This window comes from Coregonus clupeaformis, unplaced genomic scaffold (assembly GCF_020615455.1).
Source record: "Coregonus clupeaformis isolate EN_2021a unplaced genomic scaffold, ASM2061545v1 scaf1467, whole genome shotgun sequence".
NCBI classification, from domain to species: Eukaryota; Metazoa; Chordata; class Actinopteri; order Salmoniformes; family Salmonidae; genus Coregonus; species Coregonus clupeaformis.
In genome coordinates, this window is record NW_025534921.1 from 1 (window position 1) to 27,770 (window position 27,770).

A 27,770-nucleotide genomic window follows, 5' to 3' on the forward strand; every position below is an offset into this window, starting at 1 on the left:
GAAACCCTGAACACAGTGGGGTTAATATAAAGGGGAAACCCGAATACAGGGTTAATATAAGGGGAAACCCTGAACACAGTGGGTTAATAGGGAGGGGAAACCCTGAACACAGTGGGGTTAATATAAAGGGAAACCACTAGAACACAGTGGGTTAATATAAGTGGAAACCCTTCATTAATTCATTAATTCATTTTGGGGGTTCTCTGATCGTTTATCTTACCACAGGTGGTGTTTCTCCATCCACTGAGCAGGACACCTGCAGCAGCACATACCTGCACGGACATAGGAGGAAGACCGCAGCACACATGCATCCCACTCTCTCACAGTTACAGCTGTCATATAGGCAGATCTATAGGGGAGAAGAAGAAGAAGAAGAAGAAGAAGAAGAGAAGAGAAGAAGAAGAAGAAGAAGAAGAAGAAGAAGAAGAAGAAGAAGAAGAAGAAGGAGAAGAAGGAGGAAGGAGAAGGAGAAGGAGAAAGTAGAAGATAGTTCAGTTATGTGATGTGTTAATGAAGAAAACTACTGTTTTCTGAAATCACACACAAGCACAGGACAATACTATTTGGAAAACATCTTGAAAAATCTGATGACATGTTTTGAGATCTACATTAGGTTACATTTAGTAATACATTAAAATGATACATTTTAATATAGAACTTTTGAATGATAGAGCTTTGGGGATAACCCTCTGTAATTAAAGAGCATTTGACAAATTAAAATCATCATACTTACTTCCTTGTAGTACTTTGGGTTGATCTCAGTGTGGCATTGGGAAAATATTCCTGCAGGATCGACAGCATCGAGCATGTGCTTGGCATATCTCTCTCTGTAAAACATATGAGATATGAGCAACATTTAACATTTAAGCACAAAGTACAAAGAGTTTTTATCTAGGCTTTTTACTGTGCATCTCAGTAGACATACGTAAGTGTCATCCCAAAAGTGTCAGGCCTTGATAAAGGCTTTCTACGAAACATAAGCAAACAATACAAATGTTTAGTTAGGAAAATAAACTCTGATCTATGCACAGAGGATCCTTTTCTACCACTGGGGTAGAGTGATCCTTTTTCTACCACTGGGGTAGAGTGGCATTTTTTTGACCCCAGATGGATGGATTATCTTGGCAAAGGAGAAATGCTCACTGACAGGGGATTTAAACAAATTTGTGCACCAAATTTAAGAGAAATACGTTTTTGTGTTTATGGAACATTTCTGGGATCTTTTATTTCAGCTCATGAAACATGGGACCAACACTTGTCATGTTTTGCGTTTATATTTTGTTCAGTGTAGTATACTTTGGGGGTATTTTGGAAATTCTCCCGCGGACCCTTTTTTTCATATCAGGCGACCCCACAATGGTTCGGACACCCTAGTTTGAGAACCGCTGCATTAGACATACGTTAGTGTTTTTAAAGAGGTCGAAGGAGTACCGTTCTCTACACTCAGACTGCATGGGATCTCAAAGCTCTGTGTCACATCAGGGCAGCTTGCTTTGGTCTTCCACGTGTTGGCGAACGTCTGACACGGTTCCTTCCACCAGTCCATTGATGGTTCTGAAGTTCGTCAGCTTGGACGCTGTTAAAGTCTCCTAAAAGACCCTGGATAAGAGGTACAAAACAATATAACAGATTCATTAAAGTGGTTAAAACTAACATTGACTAAAGATGCAATGCATCAAGTATTGTTAGTTTATTAATAATTGTTTCAGATGAGGTTTGACTGAACCCCCTAAACAAGTGGTATTAAATAACAATAGTTTGACAACCAATCAGCTTTTATAATAACAATGCATGGGATTTATATGGCGGCTTTTCAAAGACCCAAAGACGCTTATCTTTCACGAAGACGTTGAATGAACTGAGAGAAACTATACCACCTGGGTTTGTTCCTTGTGGGAGCTGCTGCAAGCTATGATGTAGACCTGCATTATAGGAGTTAGGTGGACCTCTAGACGCCCAGCCCATAAGAGGTATGCACAACGATGTAGAACGTAGAGGGCTGAAAGATTGTTACATTCGCTGTGGAAAATATACACAAGTTCTAGTCACAATCTGGTGGACCATTAACTTTTAGCTCCCGTTGTGTTGTGGGATGCTATTGGTGTATGATGCTAAGAAAAAAAGAGACAACTCAATGGGTGACATGTCTGGTGGGTTTCAAACAGAAGTTGTATACTGATTCATGATAAATCAACAAAATAGACCAGATATCATTTCTGTATCCCTTTTCTCAAGTTGCCATCAAGCAGTAACTCACCCATGAAAAGCGGCAACTGAGAAAACATCTTGTTGACAAAGACCCTTCCACTGGCCTTGTTGACGACCGAGAGAATCCCCTGGTGATAAGGAGTGTGGAGTCAATTCCCATTCAATACAGAAAGTAAACATTTACATTTACATTTTAGTCATTTAGCAGAAACTCTTATCCAGAGCCTAATTTCCAATACCAATTCCAAATGTTTCCTCACTGAAAAACAATGAAGAGAATTGGAATTGGGATTTCAGTTACGCCTGAATTGACTGGAATTGAAATAGAATTGGCCCTGAAGTGGTGATAAGAGTTACTGGCAGCAGGGAGAAGTCTCAACGTTGAGCTTTTTTTCTCTAAACATATACAACAGGTTTGATGTTGATGTATTTTAATATGACACTATCAGGTGGGTGTGTCACTGCAGAGAGGCTAACTTACCTTGGACTCTGGAATCACCAGGGTCACAGCCTTTAGGCAGGTCTCAGTGTCCGTATTTCCACATTTCACTATGTCACCCAGGACTGTGAAAGCAGTGGTTGTTGGTTTGCTGGGGACAATTGGCACGAAATGACAGTAAAGTTAAGGGAAACTCATTTTTTTTTAACACACTACTTACTACTTGCATACTTTCAGTTCAGGGAATTACAGTTCCTTCAGAATGTATTCATACCCCCTTGACTTATTCTGCATTTTGTTGTCTTACAACCTGAATTAAATAATAAGAAGAAGAAGAAGAAGAAGAAGAAGAAAAATAAAATAAAAACAGGGATATTCAATGTCTGCTTTTAAATTTGTACCCATCTACCAATAGGTGCCCCTTTTGCGAGGCATTGGAAAAACCTCCCTGGTCTTTGTGGTTGAACCTGTGTTTGAAATTGACTGCACGACTGAGGGACCTTACAGATAATTGTATGTGTGGAGAGTACAGAGATGAGGTAGTCACTCAAAAATCATGTTAAACACTATTATTGTACACAGAGTGAGTCCATGCAATATATTATGTGACTTGTTACACATTTTACTCCTGAACTTAAGGTTTGCCATAATAAAGGGGTTGAATACTTATTGACCCGACATTTCAGCTTTTTCTTTTAAATTAATTTTTGAAAAACATAATTCCACTTTGACATTATGGGATATTGTGTGTAGGCCAGTGACAAAAAAACACACTATTTAATCCATTTTTAATTCAGGCTGTTACACAACAAAATGTGGAAAAAGGTCAAGGGGTGTGAATGGAGGCAGGGTATATTATGGTGCAACTTGATTGAAAAGTTAGATTTTATTTATGAGATGAATATGGATAGTGATAGCAATGGTATGTACAAGCACCGCCAATGCAAGTGGATGCCACCGGTCGGTCGCAATCTATGCCGGATGTGGCCCGTCAGTGGGCCAGTACATGTTTGCTAGTGAGTCAGAGAGTTAAATCTACTAAACATACAGTAGCATTAGTATGGAGTCATATCAGTGCCAACTGAAATGGAGTCTGAATTTAATAATTTGTGTGAAGAAATCAAATTTGTATTCACATTTCTGTTGGCACTAATATCACTCCACACGTTAGTTTAGATCCCTAGCTTGGACATAACAGCGGGAGCAGTCTCCATACGTTAGTTTAGATCCCTACCTTGGACATACAGCGGGAGCAGTCTCCATACGTTAGTTTAGATCCACCTTGGACATACAGCGGGAGCAGTCTCCATATGTTAGTTTAGATCCCTACCTTGGACAGGACATATGAGCAGTCTCCATACGTTAGTTTAGATCCCTACCTTGGACAGGACATATGAGCAGTCTCCATACGTTAGTTTAGATCCCTACCTTGGACATACAGCAGGAGCAGTCTCCATATGTTAGTTTAGATCCCTACCGACAGGACGATATGAGCAGTCTCCATACGTTAGTTTAGATCCCTACCTTGGACAGGAACATATGAGCAGTCTCCATACGTTAGTTTAGATCCCTACCTTGGACAGGACATATGAGCAGTCTCCATACGTTAGTTTAGATCCCTACCTTGACAGGACATATGAGCAGTCTCCATGGAAGGTGTCAGTCTTTCCCATCATAGGTGGTGATGTGGGAACCTCCCACTATGGAGCAGGTAGCTGGACAACTAGATCTGGCCACAACTCCACTGGCCTTGGTTACAGGTACTAATGAGAGAGACAGTCAGTTTCAGCCTACAACACACACATAGACACACACGCACACATCCAGCTCAACACACATAGACACACACACGCACACATCCAGCTCCCAAACATCCAGCTCCAACACATCCAGCTCCAACACATCCAGCTCAACACATCCAGCTCAACACACACGCACACATCCAGCTCAACACATCCCAGCTCAACACATCCAGCTCAACACATCCAGCTCAACACACATCCGGCTCAACACATCCGGCTCAATACATCCAGCTCAACACATCCAGCTCAACACATCCGGCTCCGACACATCCGGCCTTCGACAATCCGGCAACACATCCAGCTCAACACATCCGGCTCAACACATCCAGCTCAACACATCCGGTCAACACATCCGGCTAAGCACACACACACAATAATTCAGTGTATATAAATACAGTGGAGCTCTCACCATGTCTGGCATGTTCTTGAGAATGATTGTCCAGGCTGTTAAGACTGTCCGCGTGAGGAGACAAGAGTACGGTTCACAGCTACACAGCCAGTCAGATTGAGGTCATCAAACACGGTTCCTAATGAGAAAGGCATTCAATACATTTAGTCACCTGGTTCCATAAATTACATTCAATACATTTAGTCACCTGGTTCCATAAATTACATTCAATACATTTAGTCACTGATCCCATAAATTACAATAAGTACATTTAGTCACCTGGTTCCATAAATGACATTAAATACATTTAGTCACCTGTGTTCCATGAATGAAATTAAATACATTTAGTCACCTGGTTCCATAAATGACATTAAATACATTTAGTCACCTGGTTCCATAAATGACATTAAATACATTTAGTCACCTGATAATAATAACTTGACCAATCAGATTCACGGGCACAAAGCACATAATCTAGCAAAGCGCGTGCAAGCGCTCCACTGTCCTCCGATATTTGTTTAGCCAACATGATAACATATCACTCCCGACATACACAAGCAAGAACCCTTGACAGAAATGCTTGCAGCAGCCTCCACCTAAACTATAGGGGAAGAAAATGGACCATTTCTCCAGTCTGATCAACTAGACTACCGATAACAACTGCAGCCTCCAGCTGCATAGGCCCACAGCCAATGTCCCCTCTGCCCTCTGGCCAGGGGGAAATATGTGGTGAATGTTATGTAGCCAATTTAGAGCCCATTTATTTGTTCTAGGAGAAAATGTGAATGTGATCAAATTCGGTTTAGGCTATATTCAAACTTGGGCTTGCTGGCTGAGGCTCCCTTGATCTTTTTAAATCCAAAATGATTAACTGAAATTAATCAAACAACACAATACTGAAGACATAAATAGACTGTGTGAGTTACTTTTAATTGCAGTTGCAACGATGCAAACCTGCATAAAGCAAGCTCCGCCCTGTGACTTCTATTGTCCAATTGCAGTGGTTGATGGGTAACGGAAAGTCGTTTTCAAACATATTTCATATTAAGCAAGGTTGCTGCAGTTTGACAGGATTTTCATCCTCCCTAGGGCCAGGAGTTTTTCCAGAATTTCTTTAAAACCATGTGCCCTGTTTAGAAAATATCTGCATACCAAAGCGGCAGGTAGCCTATTGGTTAACATTGGTAGTAACTGAAAAGGTCAATGGTTTGAATCCCTGACCTGACTAGGTGAAAATCTGTCGATGTGCCCTTGAGCAAGGCACTTAAATTAACCCAAACTGCTCCTGCCATAAGTTGCTCTGGGGGCGAGTTTGTAAACATGTGGGTCCAAAATCACTGATGCATTGAAATTGGCATTAAACACTTAACCTTTGACTTGAGGACTCAACCCCAAATTAGGGAGCTGAGCTGTGGAACTTGGGACTTACCCATTATTACTTGCGGACTTGACTCGAGACTCGAAAGTTAAGGACTTGAGACTTGCAAAATTGTGACTGATCCCATCTCTGTTAAAATCAGTGAGTGTGAGTACCGGCAGGGGCAGAAGCATCCGTCCCGGGTGAGATCACATTTGTATATTTTATTGCTACTTTAAAAAGTTACATTGCTGACGTATGATGTTGTATTCAGTGATAGTTAGCTGCATGTGCACGCAGGGGCAGAAGCATCCGTCGGTGCAGTGTTCCTCACAATGCTGGTTCCTCTCTGGGTTGGAGCAGGTATCAGTGCAGGGACTAGCACACTCCTGGTACTCCATGTTGAAAAGGACACGTCTCCACTGCTCAACACAGACAAATAACCTAATCAGAAATCTGTTTCCCCAAGTCTTCATTACTTCAGATTTTCACTTAGTCTTTTTATTGACATCAACTAAAGTGGAAATTGGGATTTGCTCCTCAGTTTTCCGTCACGTAAATGTAAATACCAGCATCTCGGAAGAAGAAGAAGACACTACAGATGACCTAAGGCAAAGCATTATTGCATGACCAAAGTGTTTACTGAGTTCCAACAGAACTTGTTCCAATACAAAGACAAACAGATTTCCCTTACAGCAGAACTCCTCGGTCTTCCACTGTTGGGGTTTCCCCCTGCAGTGAGCACACTGGCGGGAGTACTCTGACATGGTGGGGCAGCGCAGGTAGCACTGCTGCTACTGTTGCCACAGTGACACATGTCTGCTGCACAGGCCTTGATGAAAGAGTCTGTGGCAATCAGCTCCTTACAGTACTGAAGGCAAGGCTGGAGGTGAGAAGCTGCTCACAAAGTTCGGTCTGAAAAGGACGAAGAAGAAGAAGAAGAAGAAGAAGAAGAAGAAGAAGAAGAAGAAGAAGAAGAAGAAGAAGAAGAAGAAGAAGAAGAAGAAGAAGAAGAAGAGAAGAAGAAGAAGAAGAAGAAGAAGAAGAAGAAGAAGAAGAAGAAGAAGAAGAAGAAGAAGAAGAAGAAGAAGAAGAAGAAGAAGAAGGAGAAGAAGGAAGAAGAAGAAGAATAATTACTAGAGGCAACATAGAGGGATTTTTGTACTGATCAAATGTCAGCCATGAGGATGTTGATATTGATATTTCAACTGACATTCCCAAGATCTTACAATCATGTTTAAATGTAATGAATACGAAATCTTAAATGTTCAGCTCAGCTCTAGACGTGTAAATACCTGGTCTTCTACAGTCCTTGGGACCAGGGATTTCTGTACAGGTCTCTGTTGGGCCATTCATCTTCCAAAGATCACCATAGTCGATTAGTGAGATGAGCATCTGTGGGAAAAAGAAACAGAGTTTATCTATCTCGTGTCATCATGTGTTTTGTGTTTTGTAACTTTCTTAACATGGTAAAATACTTTAGGACCTGTTCCTAAGCCATAGATTGAACCCACACATACATAAGCAGAACAGGAGCATAATCCGCCCCCCTAAGACATTTGGTGATTGTGTTTACCATTCTTAATGAACTCGTCATAAATCTGGACTCGCGAAGTCTCCACACAGCCCACACGTCTGATTCTGGAATCTCTTTGAGTTCAGCTCCACCTATAAAAACCAAAGGAAGATGACTGAGGTTTTAACGCATTGCAAATATGTCCATTTCACATACAGCCAGCTGGCACATGCACCTCCCAGCAGTTCATATGTATTGACATTTCACACACTTCATCATGAGTTGAGGCTGCTTCTAGCTGGGTACCAGGCTGTTTATGCTAACATTCCACTCCTTGTACCTGTGCTAACAAGCATTTCGCTTCTCCCTCTCTAACTATCATGTTGTTAAAACCTTTTAAACTCTTATCATGTTGTTAAAACCTTTTAAACTCTTATCATGTTGTTAAAACCTTTTAAACTCTTATCATGTTGTTAAAACCTTTTAAACTCTTATCATCGTTGTTAAAACCTTTTAAACTCTCATCATGTTGTTAAAACTCTTTTAAACTCTTATCATGTTAACGCAGTTAACGCCGTCTTCACACCATTCTCTGTTCCCCTCTTACTCCCAACAGTTCCACTAACACTGATAAGTTCCCACTCTTATCCCAACAGTTCCACTAACACTGATATGTTCCCACTCCTTATCCCAACAGTTCCACTAACACTGATAAGTTCCCACTCTTATCCCAACAGTTCCACTAACACTGATAAGTTCTATATCCCACAGTTCCACTAACACTGATAAGTTCCCACTCTTATCCCAACAGTTCCACCTAACACTGATATGTTCCCACTCTTATCCCAACAGTCGACTAACACTGATATGTTCCCACTCTTATCCCAACAGTTCCCACTAACACTGATATGTTCCTCTTATCCCAACAGTTCCTGCTGATGTGTTCCTTTTCCAACTTCCTAACTGATATGTTCCCACTCTATCCCAACAGTTCCCACTATGATATGTTCCCACTCTTATCCCAACAGTTCCACTAACACTGATATGTTCCCACTCTTATCCCAACAGTTCCACTAACACTGATAAGTTCCCATTCTTATCCCAACAGTTCCACTAACACTGATATGTTCCCACTCTTATCCCAACAGTTCCACTAATACTGATATGTTCCCACTCTTACTCCCAACAGTTCCACTAACACGATATGTTCCCACTCTTATCCCAACAGTTCCACTAACACTGATATGTTCCCACTCTTATCCCAACAGTTCCACTAACACTGAATGTTCCCACTTTTATCCCAACAGTTCCACTAACACTGATGTTGCTCTACATTCACTAGCTAACTATAGACACGTGTTCATTAGGACCAGTATATTGCAGCAAAGCATCCATACATTTGACATTGTAGCAGAGACTCTCATCCAGAGCGACTTACAATCAGTGCATTGAACCAAAAGCAGGTAAAACAACCGCATATCACTGTAAGTGTGACAGAAAACACATTGAAATGAGTAAAAGCAGATTGAACACATACCCAGAGGGAATCATGTCCATTCCACATGACGACTAACCCCCAGCTTGGCTGTGATCTTCACATAGGAAACGGTCCTCTCAATGAAGACGTTGAACTGACCAAATGGGTATGGTGACCCTAGGGGAACAAAACAATGCAGTGTCATCAGAGGGAAGGGTTGGGTATTCCAACAAGGGTCAACATTGTTCAACTAAACTTCAGAAAAGAGTTTTACTCTGAATGCTATAACAATTCATGCTTTTAGATCACTCAGATCACTGATGAACCCCCCTGTTGCCCGTTGAAACTGACATTATGTAGATTATGTTAAAACAGCAAAAAGAATTATGATCCAACACTACATCCATGATATTAATAAAAACAATTTTTAATGTATGAATTCTTTGTACAAAAGTAGCAACTGAATGCAATTGAAGTAAAAAATTTCAAAAAAACTCTCCATTCGCTTTTGTTTCCCTACAGTTGATAAGATTGATCTCTGAATAACATTAATTCCATTGGATGTAGTTAAGTGGTAACAAACCGCCTATAATTTGCTTCCCTCTATTACAATTTATTTTACACTAAATTTAAGAGCCAATGGTTTTACACATCTAAGAGCCTTTGTTGATTGAACTGTGAACTCACTGTTTTCCGTTGACACTGACGTTACCATTGGCCAGTTCCACGAAGGTTCCATCCAGCTTCAAAGACACCTTAATAAAAAAAATAATAATAATACATTTTATTCTGACAGATGCCTTTCAGGACATCTCAAGGTCACCTTACATTAAAATCATAGTGCAATTTAAAAAACCAATCAAAGGACTGATCCCAAAGGAATACCTTGGTTATGGTGGGCAGCCCGTCTACTCTCCCCGCTGCAGCTGAACGTTGAAGGCCTCACTAGCCGCTGCTGCTCTTACACAGCGACGTCCAGCACGTGGTTACAGGTGTAGGGCAGCTGGAAGAAGTCTCCATCGTAGGTTTGTAGTGGTAGTTACCCCATGTGCTGCAGACCTGCCCGTTAGAGTGGGACTCACTCCCTGCTGCATGGGGAAATGTACTGTATAGTTGCACCATTCATGTCTGAATATGAGATGTAAAATATAACAGTATAATATAGATATTTGAGTATTAGGTAACAACATGAAAAAAAGAATACCTGACAAGATTTGCAGTTTGGAATCATATAGACTCCCAATGGAAGTCATATCTGGAATCATAACTGGAAAAAGACAGGGAACAAGTCTTATTTAGCTTCTAGTCCAGCTCCTCTTTAGTTCCTAAACTATGCAATGAATTATCCTAAGGTGATTATTAAATGGCATTTTATCATATCTTGTCTTATATTTTCTTACCAGTCTCAGAATATGCAGCAGACAGTCCGAAGAGGAGAGCAACACGCTAATTCACCCATTGGAGTGCCATGATGGTTCTTCTAACGATGTCCTCCTGGTCCACCTGAACAGGTAATCTACCTGCTCCTACTGATAATGTATGGCACCAGGTACCTGCTTTTAAACTACTACACTCAAGGAAGTACCTACACTCAGGGAAGCACCTTGATGATGCTGGGATAGTTGACTCTGTATTTAAGGAGGGGACTGATCAAACTTTAGGCGTTACCATTGTTCTGTCCGTCTGTCAGAGATCAGATTAACTTCACTGTAAGTGACATTGGGTAAGTATTATAGCATAATAGTCCTTAGATCACTATCGATATTCCTGAGAAGTTGGTTGCGTCCCAAAAGTGTACCCTATTCCCTATAATGACTTGTACATAACATTAAGAATCCAGGTGAAAGCTATGATCCCTTATTGATGTCACTTGGTTAAATCCACATCAGTCAGTGTAGATGAAGGGGAGGAGACAGTTTAAAGAATACATTTTAAGCCTTGAGACTATTGAGACATGGATTGTGTATGTGTGCCATTCAGAGGGTGAATGGGCAAGACAAAAGATTTAAGTGCCTTTGAACGGGGTATGGTAGCTGGTGCCAGGCGCACCGGTTTGTGTCAAGAACTTCAACGCTGCTGGGTTTTTCACGCTCAACAGTTTCCCGTCTCTATCGAATGGTCCACCACCCAAAGGGACATCCAGCCAACTTGACACAACTGTGAGAAGCATTGGAGTCAACATGGCAAGCATCCCTGTGGAACGCTTTCAACACCTTGTAAGGAGTCCATGACCCGACGACTTGAGGGTGTTCTGAGGGCAAAGGGGGGTGGGGAGGGGAAGGGTGGGGAAGGGTGAGAAGGGTGGGGAAGGGTGGGGAAGGGGGGGAGGGGGGGGAAGGGGTGTAACTCAATATCAGGAATGTTTTGTTCACTCAGTGTATAGTGCACTACTTTGGAACAGAGTCCTGGTATAGGGTATAGGGTATAGGGTATAGGGTATAGGGTAGTAGGGTATAGGTATAGGGTATAGGGTATAGTGGTATAGGGTATAGGGTATAGGGATAGGGTATAGGGTATAGGGTATAGGGTATAGGGTATAGCGTATAGGGTATAGGGTATAGGGTATAGGGAATAGGTATAGGGTATATGGTGTATGGTATAGGGTATAGGGTATAGGGTATAGGGTATAGGGTATAGGGTATAGGGAATAGGGTATAGGGTGCCATTTAGGCGTTGATTACAGTAAGAACCCTTATGTAAACAATGATCAATGGAAAGACAGCTTTACAGAAAACCAAGTGACCCGGGGCTGCTGGTTTAGTTATTTTTCAAATGAAGGAGTGGGCTTTGTGACTAATTGATTATGCACTGTCCATCTGTTCACGCTGATCTTATGGTTTTACCTGCTTTTTTAATATATTGTATCGATACACATTTTACGTATGTTCTGCATATGTACAAAAGATGTTCAAATAAACCTTTAAAACCTGATGGGATGAACTTCTTTTGAACTTCAGTGTTACACAATTCAATGGTGGTTTAGTACTTGTCCTGTTTCATGGCCCCTGTTCTTGGAAAAGAGGGATGATCGTTAGTGTTAGTCTGCTTCCACAGCCAGGCCTCACCACAGGACCACAGCAAGTTATAGGCTCAATCCCAAATGGCTTCCTACTCCCTACGTAGTGCGCTACTCCCCATGGGGCTTCTGGTCATGAGTAGTGCACTAGTTAGGGGAATAGGGTGCCATTTGGGCACAAGTTCATATAGATATCCTACAGCTGTTCAAACACTGGGTTGTGTCTTCAGATTATTTGTTTTTGGTTGGAGATTTTTAACATCAACTCCACCACCCAGTCATTGCTAAATGCTCAGAGCTCTACTGAAGCATTAAATCATACAGGATATGACCAAATATTGACTTGGCAACTTATTTACAATTCCTCATCTGCTTTTGGTGACCATACTGTACAGTCACGCAAAGTAGAAGTTGACGGGTCTAGCTCAGTTCAATTATAATTCACTGAAATATTTCAGAACTATACTTGTACTAACAGGATGTCTGTTGTGTTAGAACAGAGTAGTGATACTTCCAGATAGAACAGAGTAGTGATACTTCAGAACAGAACAGAGTAGTGATACTTCAGATAGACCAGAGTAGTGATACTTCAGATAGAACAGAGTAGTGATACTTCAGATAGAACAGAGTAGTGATACTTAGATAGAACAGAGTAGTGATACTTCAGAACAGAACAGAGTAGTGATACTTCAGAACAGAGCAGAGTAGTGATACTTCAGATAGAACAGAGTGTGATACTTCAGATAGAACAGAGTAGTGATACTTCAGATAGAACAGAGTAGTGATACTTCAGAACAGAACAGAGTAGTGATACTTCAGAACAGAACAGAGTAGTGATACTTCAGATAGACCAGAGTAGTGATACTTCAGATAGAACAGAGTAGTGATACTAGATAGACCAGAGTAGTGATACTTCAGAACAGAACAGAGTAGTGATACTTCAGATAGAACAGAGTAGTGATACTTCAGATAGAACAGAGTAGTGATACTTCAGATAGACCAGAGGTAGTGATACTTCAGAACAGAACAGAGTAGTGATACTTCAGAACAGAACAGAGTAGTGATACTTCAGATAGACCAGAGTAGTGATACTTCCAGATAGAACAGAGTAGTGATACTTCAGATAGACCAGAGTAGTGATACTTCAGAACAGAACAGAGTAGTGATACTTCAGATAGACCAGAGTAGTGATACTTCAGATAGAACAGAGTAGTGATACTTCAGATAGACCAGAGTAGTGATACTTCAGATAGAACAGAGTAGTGATACTTCAGATAGAACAGAGTAGTGATACTTAGATAGACCAGAGTAGTGATACTTCAGATAGACCAGAGTAGTGATACTTCAGAACAGAACAGAGTAGTGATACTTCAGATAGAACAGAGTAGTGATACTTCAGAACAGAACAGAGTAGTGATACTTCAGATGAGAACAGAGTAGTGATACTTCAGAACAGAGCAGGGTAGTGATACTTCAGAACAGAACAGTAAATATAGAAGAGAGTAGAAAGAGCAGGTGTTCATAATATTTTGTACACTCAGTGTATATTCTGTCATAATGTAATGCATCACTGACTGATGGCCACCCACAAAACTCATGGAGGGCACATGGATTAAAACTATACTTTTCAAGACTAGGTACATGCACTTCTCCAATAAAACAAACAAGAGGCAGAGGGATTTGAACGTTGCATTTTAATAAGATAAGCGAACATATGTTTCTACATTTCCACATTTTAAATATAATTCTCTCCCCGGACGTCGATCAAGGCAGCCCCCTGCACCCTCTCTGATTCCGCAAAACATGCAGAAGACATATTTTGTTTGAATCCATTCAGTTTTGACTAGTTATCCTTTCCCTTCCATTTTGTCCCTTCTCTACACCTGCAAATTGGAGGGAGACACACCATTATACATGATCCGGATCTAAAGACCAGGAAAAATACCTTCTATTGGAGGGAGACTCACCATTATACATGATCCGGATCTAAAGACCAGGAAAAAATACCTTCTATTGGAGGGAGACACACCATTATACATGATCCGGATCTAAAGACCAGGAAAATACATGTTATTGGAGAATTCAGAACATGGGCCATTCTTACAGTATTCTCCCTGTACACCAAGTCAGAACCGTAGGATATAAAGGGGCATATAAGCAGACAATGAAAGCTCTTACAATATTCCATGACTACATTTCTCTAAAACAGGCTATAGGCTACATGTGCACCACCAAGTCAGAACAGTTGGCTAAATTATGAGGGGAACGGGACCAAATTATTAGGGTGAGGCACATGGGCTACTAACAGCTTACTACACAACATACACTTAGTATTGCTTTCTTAGCTACAGTATACATATCTCCCTGGCATATTACATCATTTATGCAGCAGCATACAATACATTTTTGGACTCACCTTGTTGCGCTGTGCTCACTTGAAAAGGAAGGTGGCGTGGTGGTCATTCTTGTGGGCAAATTTTGTCATCAAACTTTGCAATCACTTTACCCTGCCTTTATGTACATATATACCTCAAATACCTTATTAGTATCTATCCTGATGCCTAGTCACTTTACCCTGCCTTCATGTACATATCTACCTCAAATACCTTATTATTATCTATCCTGATGCCTAGTCTCTTTACCCTGCCTTCATGTACATATCTACCTCAAATACCTTATTAGTATCTATCCTGATGCCTAGTCACTTTACCCTGCCTTCATGTACATATATACCTCAAATACCTTATTATTATCTATCCTGATGCCTAGTCACTTTACTTTACCGGGAGAGGTTGTGTTTTCTCTAGCAGGAGGTAAGCAGGAGGTAAGCTTCTCATATGGTGTTGAGAAGCTTAACCATGTATTAGATCGTAGGTAGGTAGTTAGTTGTAGTTAGGTATTGTAGTTATTGTAGGTTAGTAGTTGTTATTGTAGGTTTCAGTAGGTAATTGTAGGTTAGTATCGAAGCACCGAGGCTAGCTAGCTAGCGGGTAGCTACTGGTAACGTTTAGCAACGGTGGAGAGCTGTTTCCAATGTTAATGTGCTGCTAGCCAACGTTTAATTTTTTGCTGCGTTATGCGTTATGAAAGGAACTAGACACGGTAGTTACTGTAGGTTGGCAGTGTCTTCGGCCGTGCCGGCTGTAGCATGGCTTGAGCTAACTAGCCGCTTTTTCGAACAGAGTCAGAGTCAACACAGTAGCCATTGTGTGCCGGGTGTAGCACGAAGCTAGCTAGCTAGCCGTTCTTCAAACAAAGTCAACACAGTGGCCATTGCTAGCTACCCAACACGACCAGCTAACTGTTACTGTAGTAGCTAAATACAATATACTTGTCCTAGCTAGCCAACGTTTAATCATTGCTGCGTCATGAAAGGAACTTGACACAGACACGAATGATCTGTTTAGTGTGTTAACACACTATTGGTGTGTCTTGGCAGTGTCTTTGCCGTGCCGGCTGTAGCACGAAGCGAGCTAACTAGCCGTTTTTCGAACAGAGTCAGAGTCAACACAGTAGCCATTGTGTGCCGGGTGTAGCACGAAGCTAGCTAGCTAGCCGTTCTTCAAACAAAGTCAACACAGTGGCCATTGCTAGCTACCCAACACGACCAGCTAACTGTACTGTAGTAGCTAAATACAATATACTTGTCCTAGCTAGCCAACGTTTAATCATTGCTGCGTCATGAAAAGGAACTTGACACAGACACGAATGATTTGTTTAGTGTGTTATCACACTATTGGTGGTTTGTTGATGACCAAGTGTTGGTGCTAACTGTGTGTTACTGGATGCTAGCATGCTAGTTAGCTAGTTAACACACTATTGGTGGTTTGTTGCATCCAAGTGTTGGTGCTAAACTGTGTGTTATTGTTATTGGATGCTAGCATGCTAGTTAGCTATGGTGTCATAGTTAGCTAGCTGAATAAAGTGGGTTGAGTCTATTCCTTTAAACATTGAACCGCTGTGGTTCACAACAATTCTGATTTCTAAAGGTGGAAGTTGGGAGAGTTTTTGTTCGGGTGGTTCAGTGAAACAATTTTAGTTTCTGAGGTAGAAGTGCCCTGCTCTCTCCTCTCCCAGATGCTTAGCTCATTTCATTCCGATCTCCTCTGCATTTTTGTAGCCATTTGCTACAGCCTGTCAACTATGCCTCTGCCTATCCCTGTTCTCTCCTCTCTGCACAGGCTACACAAACGCACCACACCGCGTGGCTGCTGCCTCTCTAACCTGGTGGTCCCTGCACGCACCCCACACCTGGAGTTCCAGGTCGCAGGCAGCCTCTGGAACTGCCGTTCTGCTGCCAACAAAGCTGACTTCATCCCAGCCTATGCCAACCTCCAGTCCCTCGACTTCCTGGCGCTGACGGAAACATGGATCACCACTGAAAACACTGCTACTCCTACTGCTCTCTCCTCGTCTGACCATGTGTTCTCGCATACCCCGAGAGCATCTGGTCAGAGGGGTGGTGGTACAGGAATCCTCATCTCTCCCAAGTGGACATTCTCAATTTTTTCCCCTAACCCATCTGTCTATCTCCTCATTTGAATTCCATGCTGTCACAGTCACTAGCCCATTTAAGCTTAATATCCTTGTCATCTATCGCCCTCCAGGTTCCCTTGGAGAGTTCATCAATGAGCTTGACGCCTTGATAAGTTCCTTTCCTGAGGATGGCTCACCCCTCACAGTTTTGGGGGATTTCAACCTCCCCTATGTCCACATTTGACTCATTTCTCTCTGCCTCCTTCTTTCCACTCCTCTCCTCTTTTGACCTCACCCTCTCACCGTCCCCCCTACTCACAAGGCAGGCAATACGCTTGACCTCATCTTCACTAGATGCTGCTCCTCTACTAATCTCACTGCAACTCCCCTCCATGTCTCCGACCACTACTTTGTTTCCTTTTCTCTCGCTCTCCTCCCACACTACTCACTCTGCCCCTACACAGATGGTAACGCGCCGCAACCTTCGCTCTCTCTCTCACTACTCTCTCCTCTTCCATCCTATCATCTCTTCCCTCTGCTCAATCCTTCTCCCTCCAATCTCCTGATTCTGCCTCCTCAACCCTCCTCTCCTCCCTTTCTGCATCCTTTGACTCTCTGTGTCCCCCTATCCTCCCGGCCGGCTCGGTCCTCCGCTCCAGCTCCGTGGCTTGATGACTCATTGCGAGCTCACAGAACTGAGCTCCGGGCAGCGGAGCGGAAATGGAAGAAAACTAAACTCCCTGCCCGACCTGGCATCTTTTCACTCCCTCCTCTCTACATTTTCTTCATCTGTTTCTGCTGCTAAGGCCACCTTCTACCACTCTAAATTCCAAGCATCTGCCTCTAACCCTAGGAAGCTCTTTTGCCACATTTTCCTCCCTCCTGAATCCTCCCCCCTCCTCTCTCTCTGTGGATGACTTCGTCAACCACTTTGAAAAGAAGGTTGACGACATCCGATCCTCGTTTGTTAAGTCTAATGACACTGCTGGTCCTGCTCACACTGCCCTACCCTATGCTTTGACTTCTTTCTCCCCCTCTCTCTCCAGATAAAATCCTGCGACTTGTGACTGCAGGCCGCCCAACAACCTGCCCGCTTGACCCCATCCCCTCCTCCCTTCTCCAGACCATCTCCGGTGACCTTCTCCCCTACCTCACCTCGCTGATCAACTCATCCCTTGACCGCTGGCCATGTCCCTTCCGTCTTCAAGAGAGCGGAGTTGCTCCCCTTCTCAAAAAACCAACCTCGACCCCCACTGATGTCAACAACTACAGACCAGTATCCCTTCTTTCTTTTCTTTCCAAAACTATTGAGCGTGCCGTCTTTAGCCAACTCTCTTGCTATCTCTCTCAGAATGACCTTCTTGATCCAAACCAATCAGGTTTCAGGACTGGTCATTCAACTGAGACTGCTCTTCTCTGTGTCACGGAGACTCTCCGCACTGCTAAAGCTAACTCTCTCTCCTCTGCTCTTGTCCTTCTAGACCTGTCTGCTGCCTTTGATACTGTGAACCATCAGATCCTCCTCTCCACCCTCTCCGAGCTGGGCATCTCCGGCGCGGCTCACTCCTGGATTGCGTCCTACCTGACCGGTCGCTCCTACCAAGTGGCGTGGCGAGCAGCTGTCTCCGCACCACGTGCTCTCACCACTGGTGTCCCCCAGGGCTCAGTTCTAGGCCCTCTCCTTTTCTCCCTATACACCAAGTCACTTGGCTTTGTCATATCCTCACACGGCCTCTCCTATCATTGCTACGCTGACGATACACAACTAATCTTCTCCTTTCCCCCTTCTGATAACCAGGTGGCGAATCGCATCTCTGCATGTCTGGCAGACATATCAGTATGGATGACGGATCACCACCTCGCTGAACCCTGGCAAGACGGGAGCTGCTCTTCCTCCCGGGGGAAGGACTGCCCGTTCCATGATCTCGCTATCACGGTTGACAACTCCGTTGTGTCCTCCTCCCAGAGTGCGAAGAGCCTTGGCGTGACCCTGGACAACACCCTGTCGTTCTCCGCTAACATCAAGGCGGTGACCCGCTCCTGCAGGTTCCTGCTCTACAACATTCGGAGAGTACGACCCTGCCTTACACAGGAAGCGGCACAGGTCCTAATCCAGGCACTTGTCATCTCCCCGTCTGGATTACTGCAACTTCGCTGTTGGCTGGCCTCCCTGCATGTGCCATTAAACCCCTACAACTCATCCAGAATGCCGCAGCTCCGTCTGGTGTTCAACCTTCCCAAGTTCTCTCACGTCACCCCCCTCCTCCGCACACTCCACTGGCTTCCAGTTGAAGCTCGCATCCGTTACAAGACCATGGTGCTTGCCTTTGGAGCAGCGAGGGGAACGGCACCTCTGTACCTTCGGGCTCTGATCAGTCCCTACACCCAAACGAGGGCATTGCGTTCATCCACCTCTGGCCTGCTGGCTCCTTCCTCTGCGGAAGCACTAGTTCCCAGCTCAGCCCAGTCAAAACTGTTCGCTGCTCTGGCACCCCAATGGTGGAACAAGCTCCCTCACGACGCCAGGACAGCGGGAGTCACTCACCACCTTCCGGAGACATTTGAAACCCCACCTCTTTAAGGAATACCTGGGATAGGATAAAGCAATCCTTCTACCCCCCCACACACACACAGCGGAGTCGCTCACCACCTTCCGGAGACATTTGAAACCCCACCTCTTTTAAGGAATACCTGGGATAGGATAAAGTAATCCTTCTACCCCCCTCACACACAGCGGAGTCGCTCACCACCTTCCGGAGACATTTGAAACCCCACCTCTTTAAGGAATACCTGGGATAGGATAAAGTAATCCTTCTACCCCCCCACACACAGCGGAGTCGCTCACCACCTTCCGGAGACATTTGAAACCCCACCTCTTTAAGGAATACCTGGGATAGGATAAAGTAATCCTTCTACCCCCCAAAAAAAAAAATTGTAAAGTGGTTATCCCACTGGCTATAGGGTGAATGCATCACTTTGTGAGTCGCTCTGGACTAGAGCGTCTGTTAAATGACGTAAATGTGCCCTTGAGCAAGGCACTTAACCCTAATTGCTCCTGTAAGTCGCTCTGGATAAGAGCGTCTGCTAAATGACTAAAATGTAAATGTAAATGTATGTACATATATACCTCAAATACCTTATTATTATCTATCCTGATGCCTAGTCACTTTACCCTGCCTTCATGTACATATCTACCTCAAATACCTTATTATTATCTATCCTGATGCCTAGTCACTTTACCCTGCCTTCATGTACATATATACCTCAAATACCTTATTATTATCTATCCTGATGCCTCGTCACTTTACCCTGCCTTCATGTACATATATACCTCAAATACCTTATTATTATCTATCCTGATGCCTAGTCACTTTACCCTGCCTTCATGTACATATATACCTCAAATACCTTATTATTATCTATCCTGATGCCTAGTCACTTTAACCTGCCTTCATGTACATATATACCTCAAGTACCTCGTACCTCTGCACATTGATCTGGTACTGGTACTCCCTGTATATAGCTCCACATTGATCTGGTACTGGTACTCCCTGTATATAGCTCCACATTGATCTGGTACTGGTACTCCCTGTATATAGCTCCACATTGATCTGGTACTGGTACTCCTGTATATAGCTCCACATTGATCTGGTACTGGTACTCCCTGTATATAGCTCCACATTGATCTGGTACTGGTACTCCCTGTATATAGCTCCACATTGATCTGGTACTGGTACTCCCTGTATATAGCTCCACATTGATCTGGTACTGGTACTCCCTGTATATAGCTCCACATTGATCTGGTACTGGTACTCCCGTATATAGCTCCACATTGATCTGGTACTGGTACTCCCTGTATATAGCTCACATTGATCTGGTACTGGTACTCCTGTATATAGCTCCACATTGATCTGGTACTGATACTCCCTGTATATAGCTGCACATTGATCTGGTACTGGTACTTCCTGTATATAGCTCCACATTGATCTGGTACTACGGTACTCCTGTATATAGCTCCACATTGATCTGGTACTGATACTCCCCTGTATATAGCTGCACATTGATCTGGTACTGGTACTTCCTGTATATAGCTCCACATTGATCTGGTACTGATACTCCCTGTATATAGCTGCACATTGATCTGGTACTGGTACTTCCTGTATATAGCTCCACATTGATCTGGTACTGATACTCCCTGTATATAGCTGCACATTGATCTGGTACTGGTACTTCCTGTATATAGCTCCACATTGATCTGGTACTGGTACTCCCTGTATATAGCTCCACATTGATCTGGTACTGGTACTCCCTGTATATAGCTCCACATTGATCTGGTACTGGTAATCCCTGTATATAGCTCCACATTGATCTGGTACTGGTACTCCCTGTATATAGCTCCACATTGATCTGGTACTGGTACTCCCTGTATATAGCTCCACATTGATCTGGTACTGGTAATCCCTGTATATAGCTCCACATTGATCTGGTACTGGTACTCCCTGTATATAGCTCCACATTGATCTGGTACTGGTACTCCCTGTATATAGCTCCACATTGATCTGGTACTGGTACTCCCCTGTATATAGCTCCACATTGATCTGGTACTGGTAATCCCTGTATATAGCTCCACATTGATCTGGTACTGGTACTCCCTGTATATAGCTCCACATTGATCTGGTACTGGTACTCCCTGTATATAGCTCCATTCTTGTGTATTTGATTTTATTCCTCGTGTTAGTTACTATTTTATATTAAACTCTGCATCGTTGGGAAAGTTTCCTAAGCAAGCATTTCACTGTAAAGTCTACCTACACCAGTTGTATTTGGCGCATGTGATAAATACAATTTGATTTGTGGGTTTTACAGTTGTTGGTTCAGTGTTTTTTTTTGGTTGTTGGTTCTGTGGGTTTTTTGGGTTGTTGGTTCTGTGGGTTTTTTGGGTTGTTGGTTCTGTGGGTTTTTTGGGTTGTTGGTTCAGTGTGTTTTTGGTTGTCCGGGTGTTGCTGTTGTGGGTTCTTCAGTTGTCTAAGGGTTGTGGATTTTACAGTTGTTGGTTTTTCAGTCATCTTGGGTGTTGTGGGTTTTTGGGTTGTCTTGGGGGGTTGTTATGGGTGGTTTGTTGTTGAGATACATACAATGCAACAGAGGACTCAAATCGTATAGTTCTCGCACTTTAATGGTCTCTGAGTCTGTTTAGTTTTCATCTCACTCTACAACGTGGCCTGTCCCAGCTACATAGTCCTCTAAGCTCATATCAGGATAGTCTGTAGCTACACATTCAATATCCTGTGGATCTTTACACACTTAGTTTCCACTCCGTTTCCCAGTCACTCATCATCTTCATCATACCATTCTGACCACTCACAAGTAGGAATGCAAGGAGTACATGCATGTGTCTGGTGGGTGGTGTGGTTCTGTTGTCTGGGGGTAGTTGTGGGTGGTGTGGTTCTGTTGTCTGGGGGGTAGTTGTTGGTGGTGTGGTTCTGTTGTCTGGGGGTAGTTGTTGGTGGTGTGGTTCTGTTGTCTGGGGGTAGTTGTTGTAGTTAGTGGTTCTGTTGTCTGGGGGTAGTTGTTGGTGGTGTGGTTCTGTTGTCTGGGGTAGTTGTTGGTGGTGTGGTTCTGTTGTCTGGGGGTAGTTGTTGGTGGTGTGGTTCTGTTGTCTGGGGAGTAGTTGTTGGTGGTGTGGTTCTGTTGTCTGGGGGTAGTTGTTGGTGGTGTGGTTCTGTTGTCTGGGGGTAGTTGTTGTAGTTAGTGGTTCTGTTGTCTGGGGGTAGTTGTTGGTGGTGTGGTTCTGTTGTCTGGGGGTAGTTGTTGGTGGTGTGGTTCTGTTGTCTGGGGTAGTTGTTGGTGGTGTGGTTCTGTTGTCTGGGGGGTAGTTGTTGGTGGTGTGGTTCTGTTGTCTGGGGGTAGTTGTTGGTGGTGTGGTTCTGTTGTCTGGGGGTAGTTGTTGGTGGTGTGGTTCTGTTGTCTGGGGGGTAGTTGTTGGTGGTGTGGTTCTGTTGTCTGGGGGTAGTTGTTGGTGGTGTGGTTCTGTTGTCTGGGGGTAGTTGTTGGTGGTGTGGTTCTGTTGTCTGGGGGTAGTTGTTGTTGGTGTGGTTCTGTTGTCTGGGGGTAGTTGTTGTAGTCAGTGGTTCTGTTGTCTGGGGGTAGTTGTTGTAGTCAGTGGTTCTGTTGTCTGGGGTAGTTGTTGGTGGTGTGGTTCTGTTGTCTGGGGGTAGTTGTTGTTGGTGTGGTTCTGTTGTCTGGGGGTAGTTGTTGTAGTCAGTGGTTCTGTTGTCTGGGGGGTAGTTGTTGGTGGTGTGGTTCTGTTGTCTGGGGGTAGTTGTTGGTGGAGTGGTTCTGTTGTCTGGGGGTAGTTGTTGTAGTCAGTGGTTCTGTTGTCTGGGGGTAGTTGTTGGTGGTGTGGTTCTGTTGTCTGGGGGTAGTTGTTGGTGGTGTGGTTCTGTTGTCTGGGGGTAGTTGTTGTAGTCAGTGGTTCTGTTGTCTGGGGGTAGTTGTTGTAGTTAGTGGTTCTGTTGTCTGGGGGTAGTTGTTGGTGGTGTGGTTCTGTTGTCTGGGGGTAGTTGTTGTAGTTAGTGGTTCTGTTGTCTGGGGTAGTTGTTGGTGGTGTGGTTCTGTTGTCTGGGGGTAGTTGTTGGTGGAGTGGTTCTGTTGTCTGGGGGTAGTTGTTGTAGTCAGTGGTTCTGTTGTCTGGGGGTAGTTGTTGGTGGTGTGGTTCTGTTGTCTGGGGGTAGTTGTTGGTGGTGTGGTTCTGTTGTCTGGGGGTAGTTGTTGGTGGAGTGGTTCTGTTGTCTGGGGGTAGTTGTGGGTGGTGTGGTTCTATTGTCTGGGGGTAGTTGTTGGTGGTGTGGTTCTGTTGTCTGGGGGTAGTTGTTGGTGGTGTGGTTCTGTTGTCTGGGGGTAGTTGTTGGTGGTGTGGTTCTGTTGTCTGGGGGTAGTTGTTGGTGGTGTGGTTCTGTTGTCTGGGGGTAGTTGTTGGTGGTGTGGTTCTGTTGTCTGGGGGTAGTTGTTGTAGTCAGTGGTTCTGTTGTCTGGGGGTAGTTGTTGTAGTTAGTGGTTCTGTTGTCTGGGGGTAGTTGTTGGTGGTGTGGTTCTGTTGTCTGGGGTAGTTGTTGGTAGTTAGTGGTTCTGTTGTCTGGGGGTAGTTGTTGGTGGTGTGGTTCTGTTGTCTGGGGGGTAGTTGTTGTAGTTATGTGGTTCTGTTGTCTGGTGGGTAGTTGTTGGTGGTGTGGTTCTGTTGTCTGGGGGTAGTTGTTGGTGGTGTGGTTCTGTTGTCTGGGGGTAGTTGTTGTAGTTAGTGGTTCTGTTGTCTGGGGGGTAGTTGTTGGTGGTGTGGTTCTGTTGTCTGGGGTAGTTGTTGGTGATGTGGTTCTGTTGTCTGGTGGGTAGTTGTTGGTGGTGTGGTTCTGTTGTCTGGGGGGTAGTTGTTGGTGGTGTGGTTCTGTTGTCTGGGGGTAGTTGTTGTAGTTAGTGGTTCTGTTGTCTGGGGGTAGTTGTTGTAGTCAGTGGTTCTGTTGTCTGGGGGTAGTTGTTGTTGGTGTGGTTCTGTTGTCTGGGGGTAGTTGTTGGTGGTGTGGTTCTGTTGTCTGGGGGTAGTTGTTGTTGGTGTGGTTCTGTTGTCTGGGGGTAGTTGTTGTAGTTAGTGGTTCTGTTGTCTGGGGGTAGTTGTTGTTGGTGTGGTTCTGTTGTCTGGGGGTAGTTGTTGGTGGTGTGGTTCTGTTGTCTGGGGGGTAGTTGTTGGTGGTGTGGTTCTGTTGTCTGGGGGTAGTTGTTGGTGGTGTGGTTCTGTTGTCTGGGGGTAGTTGTTGGTGGTGTGGTTCTGTTGTCTGGGGGTAGTTGTTGTAGTTAGTGGTTCTGTTGTCTGGGGGTAGTTGTTGGTGGTGTGGTTCTGTTGTCTGGGGGGTAGTTGTTGGTGGTGTGGTTCTGTTGTCTGGGGTAGTTGTTGTTGGTGTGGTTCTGTTGTCTGGGGGTAGTTGTTGTAGTTAGTGGTTCTGTTGTCTGGGGTAGTTGTTGTAGTTAGTGGTTCTGTTGTCTGGGGGTAGTTGTTGGTGGTGTGGTTCTGTTGTCTGGGGGTAGTTGTTGGTGGTGTGGTTCTGTTGTCTGGGGGTAGTTGTTGTTGGTGTGGTTCTGTTGTCTGGGGGTAGTTGTTGGTGGTGTGGTTCTGTTGTCTGGGGGTAGTTGTTGTAGTTAGTGGTTCTGTTGTCTGGTGGGTAGTTGTTGGTGGTGTGGTTCTGTTGTCTGGGGGTAGTTGTTGGTGGTGTGGTTCTGTTGTCTGGGGTAGTTGTTGGTGGTGTGGTTCTGTTGTCTGGGGGTAGTTGTTGTAGTTAGTGGTTCTGTTGTCTGGGGGTAGTTGTTGGTGTGGTTCTGTTGTCTGGGGGGTAGTTGTTGGTGGTGTGGTTCTGTTGTCTGGGGGTAGTTGTTGGTGGTGTGGTTCTGTTGTCTGGGGGGTAGTTGTTGGTGGTGTGGTTCTGTTGTCTGGGGGTAGTTGTTGTAGTTAGTGGTTCTGTTGTCTGGGGGTAGTTGTTGTAGTTAGTGGTTCTGTTGTCTGGGGGTAGTTGTTGGTGGTGTGGTTCTGTTGTCTGGGGGTAGTTGTTGTAGTTAGTGGTTCTGTTGTCTGGGGGGTAGTTGTTGGTGGTGTCCATCTGTCTCTTCAACCCTCATTGGGCCTGTGGACCCTCTGCCTGTTGCCAAACTCAATGGGGCTCACCTAACGACCTGCACGGAGATACAATTATGTATATTAGTGAACTTACAACCTGTATGAAATTACAATGACTTAGAATATTTACAGTAACAGCCACTTAGAATATTTACAGTAACAGCCACTTAGAATATTTACAGTAACAGCCACTTAGAATATTTACAGTAACAGCCACTTAGAATATTTACAGTAACAGCCACTTAGAATATATACAGTAACAGCCACTTAGAATATGTAACATAAATAATATGTTAATAATAACTAAATAAGTCATTTTAAATGCTTAGAAATGACTTATAAATGACTATACTGTGCATGATGTAAATGTTCATGCATCGTCATGGTTATAATCCTTATTAATGCTCACCATTTTGAATGAACTCAATGTGGATGGAAAGACCAATGAAGTCTCCACAGAGACCACAGGTACAGTTGGTATATTCTGAATCCAGCTTCAACTAACGCAGGAGAGAAATCCATCATATGATTCAACTTTCACATTGGATGATAACAGACATGTAGAACAATTGCATATTTGAATTCTTTTAAAACAGACCAATGAAACCTCTGTGAACACTCGTTCGTTTCCCACGGGGGGGCCAGTATGAAAAAAACAAAAGAAACATGTATGCATTCACTAACTGTAAGTGGCTCTGGATAAGAGCGTCTGCTAAATGACTAAAAATGTAAATGTAACACATTAATAAGTGCTGCATGATACTTTCTTATAACAGCCATGACGGCATCTCCTCCGTTCCACATGACAGGTTTGGTGTAAACTGCGTTCCACTCCAGTTGAACTCCTCCATTGTAGTACGGCAGAGTTCAAATCAAATCAAATCAAATCAAATCAAATCAAATCAAATTTTATTGGTCACATGCGCCGAATACAACAGGTGCAGACATTACAGTGAAATGCTTACTTACAGCCCTTAACCAACAGTGCATTTATTTTAAACAAAAAAAGTAAGAATAAAACAACAAAAAAAGTGTTGAGAAAAAAAGAGCAGAAGTAAAATAAAGTGACAGTAGGGAGGCTATATATACAGTAAAATAAAGTGACAGTAGGGAGGCTATATATACAGGGGGTACCGTTGCAGAGTCAATGTGCGGGGGCGCCGGCTAGTTGAGGTAGTTGAGGTAATATGTACATGTGGGTAGAGTTAAAAGTGACTATGCATAAATACTTAACAGAGTAGCAGCAGCATAAAAAGGATGGGGTGGGGGGCAGTGCAAATAGTCCGGGTAGCCATGATTAGCTGTTCAGGAGTCTTATGGCTTGGGGGTAGAAGCTGTTGAGAAGTCTTTTGGACCTAGACTTGGCACTCCGGTACCGCTTTGCCGTGCGGTAGCAGAGAGAACAGTCTATGACTAGGGTGGCTGGAGTCTTTGACAATTTTGAGGGCCTTCCTCTGACACCGCCTGGTATAGAGGTCCTGAATGGCAGGGAGCTTTGCCCCAGTGATGTACTGGGCCGTACGCACTACCCTCTGTAGTGCCTTGCGGTCAGAGGCCAAGCAGTTGCCATACCAGGCGGTGATGCAACCAGTCAGGATGCTCTCGATGGTGCAGCTGTAGAATTTTTTGAGGATCTGAGGACCCATGCCAAATCTTTTTAGTCTCCTGAGGGGGAATAGGCTTTGTCGTGCCCTCTTCACGACTGTCTTGGTGTGTTTGGACCATGATACCCTTTCCACAGAGGATTCTATATGGAACCCAAAAGGGTTCTACCTGAATAAAGAGTTACACTGGGAATAAAGATCATGAACGTTGTTAATTACATAGATTAAATACAAATGTACCAATGTGTCAATCAACAACTGAAGTTGCTCAACATACAGTCAAATCACTTGAATTTGAATCATTTAATTCAAATCCCTTGACATATGTAGTGCCTCAGATGTGAATAGGCAACACCATAATATAAATCCATTATTGTTTGCAGAGTGGAATTGCTATAGATAGATAGATCAATACTTTATTGCACTCGGATTTCCTAAAACCATAATAGGAAAATGCTATTGTTCTTGACTGATAGTTGAATCCATATAAACAAATACTTTACCTAACTCCATATAGATACAGTAGCTATAGAAATAGATATTGTATCCATCTCTAAGTTTAACTCCTTGTCCATGTCTAACTCTTAGAAAAAAGGGTTCCAAAATAGTTATTCTGCTGTCCCCATAGGAGAACCCTTTTTGGTTCCAGGTAGAACCCTTTTGGGTTCCATATAGAATCCTCTGTGGAAAGGGTTCTACATGGAACCCAAAAGGGTTCTACCTGGAACCAAAACTGGTTCTTCATTTACATTTACTTTTACATCATTTAGCAGACGCTCTTATCCAGAGCGACTTACAAATTGGTGCATTCACCTTATAGCCAGTGGG

General features: G+C 43.7%; 2 pseudogenes; both read right to left on the reverse strand.

Moving 5' to 3' along the window:
- Positions 1–220: 220 nt before the first annotated feature.
- Positions 221–6,961, reverse strand: LOC123487117 (annotated as a pseudogene).
- An 826-nt stretch (positions 6,962–7,787) lies between these two features.
- Positions 7,788–10,657, reverse strand: LOC123487118 (annotated as a pseudogene).
- Between the last annotated feature and the right edge of the window lie 17,113 nt (positions 10,658–27,770).